Below are 18,808 nucleotides of genomic sequence, written 5' to 3'. Positions count from 1 at the left end.
AGGTAATGAGCAGTTCATGCTACAGCCACCAAAAATAGATAGTAACTACAACACATTCAAGAAAAACAAAATATTATTTAGCTATATATATGGTATTGGTTGATAACTTAAGTTCAAAGCTCAAAAGCTTCTTGCACTTGGTTATAAAGGGAATGGTATCAAGTACTAGAAAAATGTTAACAATTTTCTCCTTGATTCCAACCGAAAGCACTGAGAAGGGCAAAAACTATTTTCCCCCACTAATTTAAGAATTCTGTGATCAGTATTTATGTCATATTTATGTCAGCACTAACAACCACCTCTCGAGCCACTGATATGCATCCCACACTTTGGGAAAGGTTGGGCATGAAAGAAATCATGAAAGTAAGTAAGATCATAGAGGTAAACTATAAAAGATGGGTTGCTGAGTCAAGGGACTCTAAACGAGAATAGTGGAATATATGAGCAAAAGGGCACTTAGATATGAGGTAGCCACAGAGTCATAAACTCATAAAATTGAAAATTATGTTACTAATCTTTCCCCATTGAATAGGATGATTCTTTTTAGAACATCTTGGGAATAGTCAATAATAGTTATCTAAGCTCTGTCTCAACCCTTCCAATGAGAATGGAGCCAATAATTGACAACCAATTCCATTTTAAAACATATCTATATACAGAATTAAAATAAACCTAATGTAGCTAACCCCGATTCCTCTCTGGAACTATATAGAAAAAGGAATGTAACCGTTTCTCCATGTATAAATCCTCTAAAATTGTATTTATTCACTTTTTTCATTTATAACTTCCACTTATTACTCATTCCTATTTTTTAAACCACTTGAATACATTTTTATGGAAAAAATACAATTTATGCAAATACAGAGCCCCCTGACTCTCCCTGAATCCCAAAGAGGGAAGCATTATTATCAGCTTATTATGAATTATTCCAGATCTTTATCTCTTTATGCACATAGGGAAATGAAATTATAATACATACATATTATATTCAGCATGCTATTTTTTCCACTTTATAAATCTTGATGATATTCTACATATCAAAACCAAGATCTGCCTCTTTTGTTTTCATTGCTGCATGGTATTCCATAGTTATATCAAGGATATAACCTAATTATGATAAAACCTTTGAATATTTCCAATTTGGGGCAATTAATAAAATTTCTAAATACCCTTATAAATTTCTAAATTATAAAATTTAGCCTTATAAATTTCCTTGTATATGTGCTTTTGCACATATGCGCCTGTGCACAAAATTTCTCTAAATTACCTATCAATAAACATTCATTTAATTAATCGTGCCAAACTGCCATGCCACACAACCACAGCATTTCACATCCATTAACAGATTATAAGGGTCTCCACTTCCTCACATTCTCAGCAGTAACAGATACTGTCAGTATTTATAGCTTTTCACAGTCAGAAAAAAACTTCTTTTTAAGATTTTATTTATTTATTTATTTGACAGACGGAGATCACAAGTAGGCAGAGAAGCAGGCAGAGAGAGAGAGGAGAAAGCAGGCTCCCTGCTGAGCAGAGAGCCCGATGCGGGGCTCGATCCCAGGACCCGGGATCATGACCTGAGGCGAAGGCAGAGGCTTTAACTCACTGAGCCACCCAAGCGCCCCCAAAAACTTTTTTTTTAAGTCATGCAGTATCTTTGCGATCCTTTCTTTCCAAGCCTAGCCCTCCAGTTCCTTCAATCCTACTTGCATAGGTCATGATTTTCAGACCTTTCACTTCTCCTAGAGATGCTTCAATTTATCATTATTACTCTTTAAAATGTACTTCTAAGAACTGATGACAATGGTATAACTATACTTTGACCTGACCTGTATACAAACAGGACTATTACTGATCTTCTGAACTTAGATCTTAACACTTTGGAAGTCACTGCTCTCATTAAGAACTTAGTAAAAGGTCTGAACATTTTCTCCTAAAAAAGAAGAAGAACACCGCCACCACCACCACATAGGGTACAAGATGCGTACAATATCAGGTTTCATGAACCATAGACCCAAAGTAAAATACATATTAATGCAGTCCCAAATCACATTTACATTAGAGACCATATCAGTTTATTGTTGTTTCACACTGAGTTTGCAATCAAACTAGATCTCAAATGTAATTCCCGTTATATATTTAACTACTAGAAAATTACATCTTTGTCAGCCTGTATTTTTTATACGTTTTTGAACCTAGGTACTAAAAAGCATTTACATTATTCTTTTGATGTTTCATCTTTTTACTTCCTACCCACTCTATCAGCCCATTGTGTTCTTTGTGAAGCCCACTGTCACCTAATTTATGAATGTCTTCAACCATCTCCATGAAAAAGATTTGAGTAGAAGCACCACAGCATGCCATACAGCTATACTCTCCAGAGGCTTCTTTTTTTTTTTAAAACAGGTATTTTTTGAGTGACCACTGGCCAGGCTCTGAAGTGACTAAACTGTGACCAAACACATACTTACTTTCCCCTGAAAGATGTCACGTACAAATTGATAAATATCTTGCTGACATCCAAGCACACTTTATGGGTAGCATCCCTAGTCTACCAAATTAGTAACATAAACATCAAAAAATGAACTGATATTAGTTTGCATTGCCCTGATCTGTTTTATTCATTCTTTCAAAAGATTTATGTAACATATTCTAGGTGAGAAGTACTGTCCCAGGGTTGGAATGGCAATGGTGCACACAACAAAATGATGTCCCCCTTACCGAGTCTGAAGTCTAGTGAGGGACCACAATGCTGGCTCCACGTCATCACCACACACCTTGCCGAGTGTCCAAAAACTTCTATTGGATAATCCATGCTAATACTGTGCCAACTATAAAAAACAAAGGGTCAAAAGGTGATTAAGTTTGGCATTATCTGATCAACAGTAACAGTGGTGAGACTACCAAAATGGTGTCTAAGACAACATTCAAGAATTTTTTTTTTTTGTTAGTAAAGGAAGCAGAGCAGAAAAACAGCCCATCAAGAAGACTGCAGCAAACTCAGGACATTAAAAAGTAGCGTAATCTAATCTACTGAATATGAAGATAAATTTCACTTAATGAAATTCATATTATTCTCTCTTATTATCTTTGCAAATTCACTATTATCACCAGAGGCATAAATCCCATTTGCATATTCCAAAAGGGTAAATATGAGTCTCTGGCAATCAGGATGAAATGTCTTCCACTGTTGAATCTCGTAGTCTATCAAAAGGGCACATGGTATTGTAGAACTGACAATTCGAAAAATCGAGTTCGATTTGTTTAGTGTCAATGAGTTTGGGTTTTTTTTTTTAAGTAGTTTTCATCTGAATAGTCACAAATTCCATTTTCAATAGTCCCTATCATAAAATGAGCTCATTTTCCAAGCCACTTTTCAAAAATCTATACACTACCATGCTTACTATGCCTAATATCTAAAGTAACAAAAGAGGTATATTGATTTGGGATTAACATGGTTTTAGGCCCATGCACTCATGACCTTAATCAGCATGGTAATATAAAAATAATTCATGAAGGACAATGTTAAATTAACACAAGTAGTTCTTTAGTTCTGCAGGATAGAAAAGTGATTTCCTACATAAGCTTAAAGACATAATTAAACATATATTTCATTTCTCTTTCAAGAATATTCTTTTTTTTTTTTTTTTTTTTAATCAGAGAGAGAGAAGGGGAGAGAGCAAGCACAGGCAGACAGAATGGCAGGCAGAGGCAGAGGGAGAAGCAGGCTCCCTGCCGAGCAAGGAGCCCGATGTGGGACTCGATCCCAGGACGCTGGGGATCATGACCTGAGCCGAAGGCAGCTGCTTAACCAACTGAGCCACTCAGGCGTCCCAAGAATATTCTTTTGACCATGTCTGATACAGCTGCAGGGAAAGCAGTTGGCAGCTGCCCATCAAAAGAAAAACTATCGGTTTTTTATAAAGTGGCTTTTCAAACTCTCTTTTTGTCTCTCCACCTCAATCTCCTCTGTCTTGATATCATTTCTTGAATTAGAAATTGGTGTTTTACTGGGGAAAATAATATTGCTACAAGTAAAAACAAAAATTAAATAGTGAAATTAATGAGGATTTCTCTAATTCCTTTTTAGTTAGCCAGGAATTTTTGTTGACCCCTGCTCTGTGTTTTTGAGAGAAGCTGTTATTAGAAGAAAACTACATAGCTGCAAATTACATTTTTAAAAAACTGAAACTATTTGTACATCTCAGAGAAATAATATTACCCAGCATGGGAGCCAAGATTCTACAAAAAAGATCATCACACTGTGAGTTTTTGATTACATGAGATTTAACAGAAATTATTTGTAGCATACATTATAAATGAGAACAAAAGTACATTATTTGTTAAATGTTATATTTATATAATATATAGTAAATGTGTAAATACTTATATATTTATAAATATATATCAAATGTGAATATATTTCTAAAATTTAGATAAATGTCCATATTTTATAGACATTACTAGTAAATGTGAAAGAGCACAGAACTCATAAGTAAAACTGCCCATGACTCATCTATTTAACATAAGACTAACTCTATGAAACAGTAGGGAAAATATGTTTTTTTTTTTTTAAAGATTATTTATTTATTTATTTATTTGACAGAGAGAAATCACAAGTAGGCAGAGAGGCAGGCAGAGAGAGAGAGAGGAGGAAGCAGGCTCCCTGCTGAGCAGAGAGCCCGATGCGGGACTCGATCCCAGAACCCTGAGATCATGACCTGAGCCGAAGGCAGCGGCTTAACCACTGAGCCACTCAGGCGCCCAGGAAAATATGTTCCAACAGTTATAATATTTTGCCTTTGACTACATTCAGATGTGAATTCTTTTGTACAGAGAGCAATGTGTTTCTCTATTACTTTTGCTTATTTATTGTCCTGAGTCTTTAAACATCAACAATTAGCAAAGAAAGAAATATTTTCTGTGATTCTGAAACATTCACAACTCTTCTTTACCTTCTTCTAGGCAAGTTAACTTTCTCCAAGTAGCAGGAGAAAAAGAGAGGAAAAATACAATGGTTAATTTTGTAGCTTGGGATAAATCTTATGGGTAGATAGCTGGCTTACTAACTAAATACACAACTGTATAATTATCATTTTGTTTTATTGCTTCCTGCTATTTCTTTAAGAAGAATCAGCATGACTACTACATACAATGGTTACCCACAGCATCCATCTTAAGTAAAATTATGAAACTGACAATCATGATTTTACTTGGAAAACAGTAAGCCAACGATTAGTAAGTCCGGCAGCTGTTCAAACTGAATCAGCAAGCACAGAGGATACGCAATGGCTCGGCACAGAGAAGTAGGTACAGGGGCAAATCCTGAGCCTGCCAAGCATCACCTGAAGAGTGGACCATGAAAGATGTGGTCAACAGGCTCGGGTCAGCATCAGAGCAACAGAGGATGAAGGTATCTGGAGCACGGGGAGAATAGTTTTGGGAGATCCCCTGCCTCCTCAATGCCCCTCTTGTCGGCCCTGCCAAGACAGTCTTCATCAGAGCGCTCGCTGTTTTGTGACACAGCCCAGATCTTGCATTTTGAGCTTCTCTCAGTGGGTCTGAGGACTCACTTTTCAGTGTGGAGAATTCACTATTCTGTAACTTCGGAGAGTACAATCCCACCAGAGATAATCTATGTGTACATATATATGTGTACATACATATCTCTATGATCTCTGCTTTACCCACCAGGGCCAAGGCCCTGTCTTCCCTATACACTGACTCCCCTGAATTGATGTATCACAAATCTGAGGATCTACTAAGTCCACACTGATTGTCTCTTATTTTTCTTTCTAACTTAATAGATCTATGCTATACTATAATATCTAGCCAGTAAGAGCCATTGTTTAATCATGATGTGTCTTGGACTTCCCAGTCCCTGTTCTTTTCTACCTTTCTTCCCTTAAAATCCTTAAATTCAAGGCTCTGTGATCTGGTTCTATAAATCTGAAGTCCTGTAAAATTCTTCTACTTAACACAAATTGTCTGTATTTCACTTCCAAAGCTAGAAAATGGGTTGTCTATGTTTCATTTCTAGATGTTACATTAAATTCTTTCAAACTGACAATTCTTTATTGTTTCCTAAAGTACCCAAATTAATTAAGGAATATAACATATATACAAGATAATGATCTCACTTTCAAAGATTCTAATCATTTCTAAAAGTCTGTAGTTGTTTCCAATTTATCTTTCTCTTGTTTTCTGGCAAGTATACCCTTTTTAGCCTAGTCTTCCCATACTCAACAAAAAATGGCAGGCAAGACAAGCTCCATAACTCTAAAGCAAACTCGAGTATATGCCCGGGTCTTTCAACTCATGTTTACAAGTGTGCTAGAGACACAGAAGTCTCACCTGCCATCTTGTACAACATTTACTAAATATCTTATTTCTCTGGGCATTGGGTAGCATGGCAGTATTAGCACTGATTATTTTTTGTGTCCAGATCAGACTTAATTTGCTCTAAGAAGAGAAGATGCCCTTCCCAATCAATATAGTGTACATCACACTATGAAATCTTACAAAATATAGAGACAGCTTACTGAGATCTCATCCATCTAGACTTTTGTATGTTCAGTTTCTTTAACATCAAAAAGTATTGGTTTAAAATTAGTCAATCTAGTCTTTGAATGTTTGCTTTGTTTTGTTTGCCCTTTGCTTTGAGAGCCTTCTTAAGATCCCAGGAATACTACTGGAATCCAATCTGATATAAGAATCTACTTGCTGCTTATGTAATTTTAAATCACATATTTTTTCTTCTTCCGTCAGTATTTTCGCTTTCTAACAGTAAAAGAAATAGTATAAGAATCTGGCCCTTGGGGGTGTCTGGGTGGTACAGTCAATTAGCACCTGACTCTTGGTTTCAGCTCAGGTCACAATATCAGGGTCGTGAGAATGAGCCCTGTGTCAGGCTCCACACTCAGCATGGAGTCTGCTTCAGATTCTCTCTCCTTCTCCCTCTACCCAGCCCCCTGCTCATGCTCGTGCTGTCTCTCTCTCTCTGCTAAATAAATCAATCTTTAATAAAAGAAAAAAAAAAAGAATTTGGTCCTTGGCCACAAACCATTTTGGGGAATTCCTCAATATTCTCACCTCAATTTCTATTCAAGCAACGAAAAGCTAATCAATGATGGGGTTAACAATTAGATTCCAGAGCTTCTAAAATATCTCCCATTACTCCACAGTCCCTTTCTCTTCTTCCCTCTCCCTCCTTCCTAAAAACATCTTACTGAACACTCAAGACAAAAATGAGGAGAAAGCCCAAGTCCTAGGGAGGCTTGCATCAGGGTCTGTATTACAAGTTCCCCAACTTCATTGTTCAGATTTGTTCTCAAGCAGAGGAAGATGGACAGGAAGTGGTGGGAACTTCTAGTGATGACCCTGTCATTGCGCTACAAAACAGAGGGTAGAACACTGTGCTCTCAGGTAAGGGGAAAGGTCAGAAGGAGACAGAGAAGGAGGGAGAAGGGGCATGAGGGGTGGCTAAGGGGCAGAGGAATGGCAGAAGGGCATCTCCCTCACTGCTCCTCATGCACGGTTAAACAGGTGACCCTGTAGACACCTGCCACCAACACATTCGCCCTGCCAGTCCCTGCGTCTCTCTTTGCCCCAACTTAAAATGGGGATAAAGAGAATGTATTTCCCAGGATGGTTGAGAGACTCAAATGAGTTAACATACATAGAGCCCTTAGAAAAGGGCTCAGCACATAATAAATCCTCACTAAATCATTTTTTAAAGAAATGCCACATGGCATAAAGAGGTCCAAGGACATGAAATTTAGAAAGGGTTTGAAAATGGGTTTTTAAAGCCTTGAGGGAGGAGGCATTATAAGAGGAGAACAGTGTTCTTTATCTTCTCAAAATACAGAACTTTTTAGTAAGCCTGGCAGATAGCCAAGGGAGCACATTTTTTTTATTTTCTTGTTTTGTTTTTCGACAAAACATAAATAAGACTACCTCCAGTCTTAGTAAATCAGTTCCTTCATATGGACAGAGTTTGATGAGAATGAAAACATCTCGTCCACTGTCACCCACTGCTCTTTCCATGACAGGTCAATATTGCTTGTCCCACAAGGACTGACTTAATGGCCTACATCAGGAGCATATTATGTGATTCATTTTCTTTGCAGGAAAATCAGTCATCATTTTCATAAACATCTGCAATCACTGCTCACCTCTGCTGCAGTGTTCCTGTGACACATCCTCATTGTTGTGTTAAGCAGCAGAGTTGGTGCTCTGTCAGGATACCGGCCAGCCAGGTCATCTCTGTGATGGCTCCAAAAGAGAGACCAAAGTCCCAGAACACAGGAGGGCAGTGATTCTGTCATGGTTGAGGAGGCAGGGACCTGACTTAGCCCACAATGAGGCCAACCTGTTTTACAGTAAACAGTGTGAAGAGGGCACAGAGCAAATGAGGGGAGCAGAGCAAAGTAGGAAACAAGCACGCAAGAATTCAGAGAGTGTGATCATTGTTGGGAAGGAGAGATTTGGGATAAAAAGAGGAAAAGAGTGAGAACATAGAGTCTGTTGAGATATCTGGGGATCCAGGTCTCTCTTGGAGTAGCCTTGTAACCACAAGCAACTCTCACCACTTCTCCGGGTCTGCCTTTCACCTATAAGAAGAGCAGTGGCCAGTAACCGTGCAATATTCACACATGGCAGGCCTTGTTCTCTCTGCTCTATGTGTGTGGACTCTTTATGGTCCCAACCACCTCAGGACATAGGTATAAAAAATTCCATCATCATCGTAGCCCATTTTTACAGAAGAAACTGAGGAACAGGGATTAAGTAATCTTCCCAAGGTCACCCATCCAGAAAGCAGAAGAACCAGATTCCCACCTGGGTCACCTACCTCCAGGGCCCATGTCTGTATCACCTTGCCTCTCTGAAAAGGGAGAGAACTAAACTATAAATGTATAATTTCAGATGGGAAAAAAAGACCTTTCGGTTTCTTTCATTTCCAACCCTTCATAAACCAATACTATCGTAATACTGTTACAAATAGGAAGTACTAAGAAAATGATCCCAGGCCTAGATGTTTCTGCAATGTCAAATACCTCAAAGGTTTCCAAATGCTTTCCATCTCCGTACTTACTGTAAAACAAGGAACAATCCACAACACAGGATGTGTCCATCGACCACACTGTGTTTAATCCTAGACTGATGGTCTCTAAACTCCAGCTCTGTGGTTATGAAAGGAAAATTTTGCAAAGCTGTCCAGGTGTCCCCCTTCTCTACAAAAACTTGATTTCACTAGAGGTTAAAATTCAACCTTAATAAAGCACCGAACACGGTGCCTGCTTTAGGTTAGATATCCTCCACTCATTTACAAGCAATTGCTGAGCTCGTGCTTTGTTTCTGGGGTTCATTCAGATGTGGAGGACGTAAGGATAAAGATACAGCCCCTCTGTGAACTTAGACTCTAGAAGGGAAGACAAAAAAACATATCCCAGGTGATACAAGACTGCCCCAAGTGTTGAAGACGTTTAAAACCGTAAGAGCTTTCCTTCTCAAGTCCTCCTTTTTACCAGGTGAGTTTAGGATGGGGAAGTGTCAGGGGATATAAAAATGGAATTTCCAATCCAGTAAGAGCATCAGTTGGCTCCAGCCTTCTCTATACTACAGCAACTCTGGCTCTTTCTCCTTAACACTACTACCGACGAGGTTTGCGAGGCCCCAGATATCCGAGAGTACCCTGTAGCTAATCCTCTTGACACCCTGGCACATCAAGGGCCTTTTTCTCCCTATGACCAGGATCTGGTTCGCTGTGATGATGCCTTGTGCATTGCACATAAGTAAGGGATAGTTCAGCAAGCGATGGCCACTAGAGTCTCCTGCACTCAATACTGAGGTCCTGCTATAGGGTAGGGTCTAGAGGCAGGCCCTTCACCAAAGACGAACACCATCAGGCTGATGCCTTCCATCTCAATATCTCAAATCTCCTAACTTCCACTGTTCTTCCATTGTGTGTGCCTCCTTTCCCTTGCCCAGAACTTGAGCCTTAGTTCAAACAGCTGTGGTTGGAAGGACACTGAGGAATTCTACACAGAATCACCACAACTCTTGGACACTAGCCCAAGGCTGAGATCCACATTTCACCTCTCCCTGCAGGATGAAGTCCTCACATTCCCCTTAGTTCTTTCCAGTAACGTGGACCCACAAAGGCACCATCCACCCGTCCTCCAGACATGGCTGATGCAGGTTTAAGCTAGAATACCTGTTCAAGAATATGCCTGTGGCTCAAAAGTAAGCCCCTCCCCTTTTCTTTAAAATGATCTCCACTTATCTGTGCCACAGGATTCCCAACCTCAGCAAGTCTGCAAAACCCCACATCTAGTAATGTTATCTTGGTGCAGGGATCAGTGGAGAATGTTATATAGGAATCCAGGTGGTGATGGGGATTTTATCTGAATCTCTGAGAGGTACTGGAGGTGTGCAGAGAATCATGAGTAAGTGACTTCTTTCCAACACATGGGCAAACAAGGGAACTTTCTGGAAAACATAATGCACCACATTTTTTTAAATGCTAATTCACATTTTTTGACTTGTGTTGCTCACTGTTCTCCTTCCAAACACAAACTATGACTGAACAGTGAGAGTGGGACTACATCTGGGGATTCTGCAGGATACCTTCTATACCTTACACCCGTATTTCCTCTCTCAGTGGTTCTACTTCAGGTAAAACTGGCTTTCAGATGCCCTTCCAGCTGTTTATAGCCTCCAAATAATTACAGTTAGTATGTTTGTTGTTCGAATAGAGCCAGCCAACTGAACATCTCCTGCGACTTCCGCTTTGAAGGGAAATCCTGTTCTCCCGATGCAGCCACAACTTAATTAAATTTTTTATAGCTTTCTCCAAATTTGATTTATCTTCCCCAAACCACCTGGAAGAAGCTCAAAGTGCTCTTCCCTCCTCTTCTCTCCAGTGCCCCTGGACAGTCTCTCCACCCACCCCACCCCCCATTCTCCCTAGCACTGAAGAATTGACCATCCCAGCAATTCTTCAGTCTTCGAGAAGACTATTGAATTAAGAGAGCAGAGAGAGGCTTGGGGGGTTCATTCTGAGAAGTAATTCCTCACCAATCCCTTCTCAGATAAACAATGATAGTTTACAGTTATTTCCTGTTTGGAATTAGTTACCCTTCTCTCTTTTACTTCAACAGACTTCTGTCCCTTTGTAGTTGATACTCTGAAAAACAGCCTATAGCCTCTGCTCTGGTGTCTGTGTTTGGGTCACATACCACACGTGTAACTGTGAGGAAGCTGCCACCTCAGAGGTGACCGGCACAGAGGCTGTGACAACACAGGGCACCAGGAGGGGTTCAGTAATGGTAGGAAAACATTTGGCTCTAGGTTTACCCCCAGATGTCTTTTTTTTTTCTTTTCTTTTTCTTTTAACAAAAATTCCTGAGTTGTTTTTCAGGTTGATCACAAAGACATAAATCTCACAGTATCTGGGGCACCTGGGTGGCTCAGTCGGTTTTTAAGCATCTGACTCTTGATTTCAGATCAGGTTGTGATTTCAGGGTCGTGAGATCAAGTCCCAAGTTAGCACCCATACTGGGCATGGAGCCTGCCTAAGATCTCTCTCCCTCTGTCCTTCCCTCCCCTCTTTCTCCCTCTCAAATAAAATTAATTAATTAATTGATTGATTTAATTAAGTAAGATAAGATAAAATAAAATAATCTCACAGTATCTAGGTTGTAAACTCTGTGAATAGTCGTATATCATTTTATCTTTAATTCTCAGTACTGCTGGGCATATAAAAAGGGTTCTCAACAACCACCAGACAGCTCCTTACAGAGGTAAACCATGAATAAATTCCTTTTGAAAACATCCCTGAGGAAGAACTGAATTTGCTGCATTCACCCATCACATATTCCGCTTATTACCATGAGCTACAGATCAGAAGGCAGATCTGCAGATGATCAGAAATGTTGGCTCTCACCTGTGTGCGCGGGAAATGAAGCCTGTGGATTGGAGTCTGTGTTCTGCCTCCCCGCGCTGCCACCCTCCTCCCACCTGGGAATCCACTCCTACTTTCCTTGCCTGTGTCCTTCTTGATTGGCAGCTGAACTGATACTCTGACCTTTGAACCGCTGATACTTTAAGGGTTTTTGACTTATTCTACCTAAGCGCTTTCCACAAAGGATGTACCAACACTCCTACCAAACCTCAACAGTGTCAATTTTCCAGCACCCTCACCAAAACTGAGTTAAGGAAATGTATGGTGAGTGGTGGAAACGTCTCACCGTTGGAATGACAGGTTTCAGATAAGCAAAGTAAGAAGCTAGAATGAACCACGCAGTACTGGATGAGGAGCACTTATAAGGATGAGCTCATGTTTAGCTTAATACAGACACGGATACAGACAGAAAAACAGTATCAATATACAGGTACAAGTGTGGTAGTACATATACATAATATTTCCTGACACTGTTCCCTAAGAGGGCCTAGAAGTAACACCACCCAGTAGCAACAAGCACACCTAGGGCCAAGATCTTGGTTTCTAATACCATTCTCCAGGAAAAGGAACCAGGGCTTCTTGGGAAAATGGCTGATTCTGGGACTGGGGCACTGAATATACAAGTGGAGCAAGGATCATCTTAACAGCGCCAGAAATTAAGTGTGCTCAAAAAACAAGTGACGGGGGGGCACTGGGTTAAGCCTCTGCCTTCCGCTCGGGTCATGATCCCAGGGTCCTGGGATCGAGCCCCATATTGGGCTCTCTGCTCAGCAGGGAGCCTGCTTCCTCCTCTCTCCACTTGCCTCTCTGCCTATTTGTAGTCTCTGTGTCAAATAATAAATGAAAATCTTAAAAAAAAAAAAACAAAACAAAAAAAAACCAATGGGAGCCTGCCACAGTTATAGGTGCCAACCTGAAAGAAAGCTGGGACTATTTGGCTGACAAAATAAATAACATAATACTGGATTATAACAAAGTATCTCAAAGTATAACATAAATATCCGTAAGTCCATACTAACATAAATCAATGATTAAATAAATAATTAAATGAGAGAGAAGAGACAGTCCCTGTGCAGTCCTCCAAAGAATTATGTAGATTTACCACCCTCAATGAGGTGGGACGTAATTCCCCACTCCTTCAGTGTGGGCCGCACAGTAACTTCCTTCCGAATAGTAGAGTATGGAAAGGGGAGGAAAAGAGTTACTTACAGTGGAGAAACCTGACAATACTACCAACTGACCCAGGCTGACATCAACAGTGATAAACCATGTTGATCGCAGGCATCCTGGATATGACGGGATGAGACCTTAACCTCTGTGGTCTTCTTCCCTAAAGCCCGTAACTCTTGTCCAACCATAAGGAAAACATCAGACAAGCCCAAATTGAAGAACATTCTACGAAATACCTCACCAGGATTCAAAATTGTCAGCGTCATCAAAAACTATGAAGTGTGAGAAACTAAGGAGATATGCTGACTAGATGTAATGTGTCAGCATGAATGGAAAAGGACATTAGGTAAAAACTAAGGAATCCCAAAGAAAGTACAGACTTCAGTTAAAAACAATGTATCAATACTGGTTCATTAGCTGTGACAAATGTTCCACAGTCATGTAAAAGGAAACTGAACACAGGGTATATGAGAACTCTCTGTAATAATCCTATATTTATCCTTTATATCATATATATATATATGATATATATGATATATATTATGATATGATATAAATATATATATATATTTATCCTATATATTTCCTTTTCTATAAATATAAACCTATTTTAAAATAAAAAACTTTATTAAACTTAGGGGGGAAAGGCATAGAAAGTACATGGAGTTCAATAAATAGTAGCTCTATTTTTTTCTAAATGATTTTTGCCATCTTGCAAAGTGAAAGAAAACATTTTTGTTGTTGTAATTTTAATTTCTTTGATTACTAACGAGGCTGGCCTTGCAAAAACGTTTGTCTTTGCTTTTATCTGGATTTTGTAGCTTCTTGATTCTTCTGATTTATCTGTACTCTCTAGGGTGATCAAACTTCCCAGTTTGTCAGGGAACAATTTATGTCTGCTATTCCAGCTAATGATTAATAAGAACATTTTTAATTTCAAAAGATAAACTGTATGGTCACCGTCCTACGTCCCACTGCTGCCCTCATGTTGTGTTCTCCCACTAATTGCCACCTCCGGCTGCTAATCCTTACTCATCCCCTGCTGCTGGTGTCCAACACATACCTTGACAATTAAATGGGTCAAGTTTTTGGTAGCTCACAGTCTTCTACTTCAACTACACTTTAAGAAAGATATGATCTCAATATAAATTAAAACTCATTTCATACTGCAATCCCCAACTTCCCATGATGGCAAGAGCACTGTTCTAAAGCGTGCAGGTCCCTTTCCCACGCTCTTGTGTTTTGAAAGACAGTTTCCTCTGCTCCTGTCCTCTGCGTTGGACTGCATTCAATGCCATGCCCAAAATGAGGCATGGGTACAAGAGCTGTGGACACACAGCTCTTCCAGCCGCCTTAGGAAGACATCTTTTCTCCTCATCCCTCCTTCCTTCCTTCCTTCCCCCCTCTTGCCTTCCTCTCTCTTCCATTTTCTTCCTTCCTTTTCTTACTTTCCCTTCTTTCCTTTCTCCATCTCCTTTTTTCGTTTTGACAAAAAGGAAGTTGTTTATGGTTCAATTTCCTCCCCCCTTTATTTATTATGCAAATTAAGCTCACTGAAGAAAATTAGAAAATACAAATAAGAAAGAAAAAAAATTCCACATCCATAGAAAACAACTACTAACATTTTTATGTATGTTTGCCTGTATCTGCTAGGGGAAATCTACCAATGTGCAAAAGCACTGTTGAAGTCAAGAGCATCCCAGCTCTCACACATATTGAGCATGTGACCTTGAATAACTTACTTAACCTAAGCCTCAGTTTCCACATCTGTAAAATAAAGATAAATAGTATAGTATCTAATATTAAAATATTTCATATTATTATTAATGTCAGGAGAAAAGACAATATATGTAAGTCACTTAAAACAGTACCAAAAATAGAACAGGTGCTGAATAAATGGTAGGTCTTACTAATAATAACATGTTTAGTCAAACAGGAGATCAAACCAACATTCCAAATTTGGTACCCTGGAGTTTTGGTCAACAGAACATGGAAATCTGTGACTAAATATAGGTCTATGTTCTCATTCTGGGCATTTATTTCTTTGTGCTGCATTTTATTTTGAAATATAATGAGGGAGGCACCCGGGGTGCTCCGAGCCAGCCTGACTCTTGGTTTGGGCTCAGGTCATGATCTCAGGGTCAAGAGATCAAGTCCTGCATTGAGCTCTGTGCTCAGCTCAGCGGGGAGTCTACTTGAGATTCTTCTTCTCCCTCTAACCCCGGCCCTCCCCACCCCAGCCCATGCTCACATGTGTGCTCTCTCTCTCTAAAACAAATACATAAGTGAAATATCATGAGGAAAAGTATACGTTAAAAAATAATTATTGAACATGATATATTACCATTACTTTAGAAACTCCCTGACAATATCATTTCCCCATGAATTACCACTATTCTTTTACTTTTACAGGAAAACAGGGCCACTTCACATGGTAGAAAGGCAGGGCCAGTGGTATCCCTGGTGGCCCCTCACTCTCGTGAGCTTCAGCCCCTGAAACCAGATGCTGCTTCAGGGCCAGCACTGAGCTCCAAAGGGGCCAAATGACTCCAAAGAACAACGTGCGCTAGCATTGATCCCCAAAGTAAGAATTTAGGGTGGTCTTCCTATCATTTGATTTGAGGAATTGCCTCTTTGCTTTTGTTGTTCTATCTGGGGGAATATGGTTTTTTGGTGCCCTGGCAAGTTGTTGTTCGTGCTGTCCAAGAGCAGAGGTTCGGCCTATATTAGCTTTCATAATTGAGAAACAAGAAATCAGAAAACAGTAGAGAAATGTAATTTCTATTTACTCTTAGAAAATGGAACCCTGAAGCAAATTCAGGGGTGGAATTGATACAACACAAAGAGAAGGTATTGAGTTCCTTAGTATTTGACCAGATTTTCCTTAGAGAAGAGTCTGGACAGGCTAATTATTTGGGGACACAGGTATATATGTGTGCTCTTCCAGGGTTCCAACATAAGAGTTAATAGCCCTCTGCACTATGAGTACATTTCATAAGTAGTCTGCATGTTTCTGAATATATTTTCATATTGCATTCTGTATATTAAAAAACCATGTGTATGAATCCATGAAAGGAGCCTCAATGAAAGAAATCTTCCTGTCAGTTAACTGGTTCACTTCATCTGTTAGAAGAAGTCCCCAACAGGGACAGCTAGCACATCCCTGGCATACTAGGCAATGATAAAGACCTGCTGAACTGATTTGAAGGTAAATTACTAAAAAAATATGGTATGAAACTCTACATTCAGTTACAAGCTATGTGGAGAAAGGGTCTTCAAAGGATCCCTCAGCATGAAGCACATCTATGAAGGGCTTACTAGGTACCAGACAGTTCGAAGTGTTTCACATCATCCCCACATGAAGCGTCCTCACTTCATCTCCCAGACACCTATGATGGGGGCTACTATGATGACCTGAGTCTCACACACAGGGATACCGAGGCCAGGAGAAGTTACGTCACCAACCAAGGGCCCACACAGCTAGCAGGTGGCAGACTGGCATGAAAGCCCCACCCTCAGCCACTTGTCTTGGGACTTGGCCTGGCGCTCTCTGGGGACAATCACTGGGCAGCCCAAGGACCAGGTTCAGACCCTGCCTTCTCAGTCTTCGGTGCCATGCAGCTTCCTCCCGCAGCTCACTCATTACTGAGCTAAGACTGATGGAAAGGATTGAGGACACAAATGAAAATCATGACATATGAAGACATTTTGACCCATAAAGTAACCAGTTACTGAATTCATCCCAGTGTTTATATATCCCACAGTTCTTTCACTAATACTTTCTCTTACATGTCCACAATAAGGAATGAGAAAGAAAACACAACTGAGGTCCTATGTTTACCCCTTTACTGAGACAGGGCCTGAGAACAGGACTAAAAGTCAAAATAATAATATAGAAACAACAACAAAGCCCTCTTACCATATTACAGACAACTTTTTATACATTCTCATTAAGTATTTACAATTCTTACAAGTGTCACTATCTTTTTTCTACAGATCAGGAAATTGAGAGACTCAAAGAGGGTAGATAATTACTCAAACCCCCCAGATGGGTTCACAGCCCGGCATCAGCATTTACTATCTCTAGGACCTTGAGCAAAGCTGTCCTTCTGCCCAAGATACTCTGTGGCCTCTCGTGTGCACCACATCCGGGCCAACCATAGACAAAACTGAGATGTGGGCAGGATGACTTCAGTACCTCCTGTTAGTCCAAAGCCTGCTCTTTTCCCTCCTTTCAATGTCCCCATTTCTCCTAGGTTCCTGGGGGTCTCCACCTGTCCAGGTTCTCCTTGGCATGCAGGAAAATGCTACTGCCCTCCCCAGGATAATTCACCTCATAAAGTGGGTCAGGTCTGGCCCAGGCATGACACTGGATGCAGGTGGACAAGTATGAACAGGAAGCTCGCCCTTGCAAAGAATCCACAGTGGAGCCCAGGAAAGCAGCAGGGATGCTATTACCCTGCCGTGGGGCATGGGTAGGTGGAACAAGCTCAATTTTTTAAGATCTATATAACAGCTTTATTGAGATACATTCACATACCATGTAATTCACCCATTTAAAGTGGACAGTTCAGTGGTTTTTAACATATTCACAGAGCTGTGCAACCATCACCACAGTGAATTCTGGGATATTTTAAACACCCCCAAAAGAGACTCCATACACATTAGCCAAGACTCCCCATCCCCACACACCTCAGACACCAGCCTGAACAATTGCTAATCTACCTTCTGTATTCGTAGACTTGCCTATACTGGACACTTCATATAAATGGAATCATATAATATATAGTCTTTTGTGTCTGTCTTCTTTCACTTAGCATAATGTTTTCAAGGTTCACCCCTGCTGTAGCCTGTATTAGTACTTCCCACCATCTTACTGCTGAATAACATTCCATTGTATGGATATATAACAGCTTCCCCCACAATCAGTTGACCAACAGTTGAGCTGTTTCCACCTTTGGGCTATTCTGAATGATACTGTTATGAATATAAACATTCAGGTACAGGTTTTTGTGTGGACGTAGGTTTTAAATTCTCTTACGACTATGCCCAGGAGCGGAATTGTTGGGGTATAGAACAACTCTACATTGAACCTTTTGAGGAAATGCCATACTCATTTCCAAAGTAGCTGCAGCATTTTCCATCCCCCAGTAATGTACTGGGGGGGGGGGTTCTAATTTTTCCATATCCTCACCAAAACTTGTTATTGTCTGACTTTTTTATTCTAGACATCCTGGTAGGTCTGAAGTGCTATCTACCTCATTGTTCTCATTTGCATTCACAAATGAGGGAAGAGGTTTGGTTTTAGAATGCGAGATGCCTATGAAACATCTAGAAAACTTCTGGAAATGCAGCTATAAGCTTAGTAAAAAGTCCAAATTTAGGATAGATACTGTATTTACTCTTGGATGTCATCAGTGTAATACTGTAAAATAAAGCATTTTTATTTGTGGAATTCAGGCACTATGGTGCACTAAGTGCAAACTATATGGACATGGGATTCTCCCAAGAATTACGAATTGTACCACCACGGGTAACTCCTAACTCCACTCACACCCAAGACTAGCCTTGGCTAAACAAAGTATAATCAGACTTTTCCTATTCTGTGTTATGTTTAGAGACTTTCTGATGGTGGGAGAGGCTGCATAGCTAGGGGTTAAAAACTCAGCCTGT

General features: G+C 40.1%; 1 protein-coding gene and 1 long non-coding RNA gene across 2 annotated transcripts in view; one reads left to right on the top strand and one right to left on the bottom strand.

Moving 5' to 3' along the window:
* CDH20 (cadherin 20) overlaps window positions 1-18,808 on the top strand; it is a 204,536-nt gene that overhangs the window by 82,224 nt on the left and 103,504 nt on the right. The window lies entirely within an intron of this gene.
* LOC309848173 overlaps window positions 1-18,808 on the bottom strand; it is a 69,865-nt gene that overhangs the window by 3,411 nt on the left and 47,646 nt on the right. The window contains exon 2 of the long non-coding RNA XR_014302875.1: window positions 2,722-2,831. This is a non-coding gene — a long non-coding RNA (uncharacterized lncRNA). The remainder of the gene's footprint in view (window positions 1-2,721; window positions 2,832-18,808) is intronic.

This window comes from Mustela nivalis (genome assembly GCF_964662115.1).
Source record: "Mustela nivalis genome assembly, chromosome: 14".
NCBI classification, from domain to species: Eukaryota; Metazoa; Chordata; class Mammalia; order Carnivora; family Mustelidae; genus Mustela; species Mustela nivalis.
This window is presented reverse-complemented; position numbering and strand designations above follow the sequence as displayed.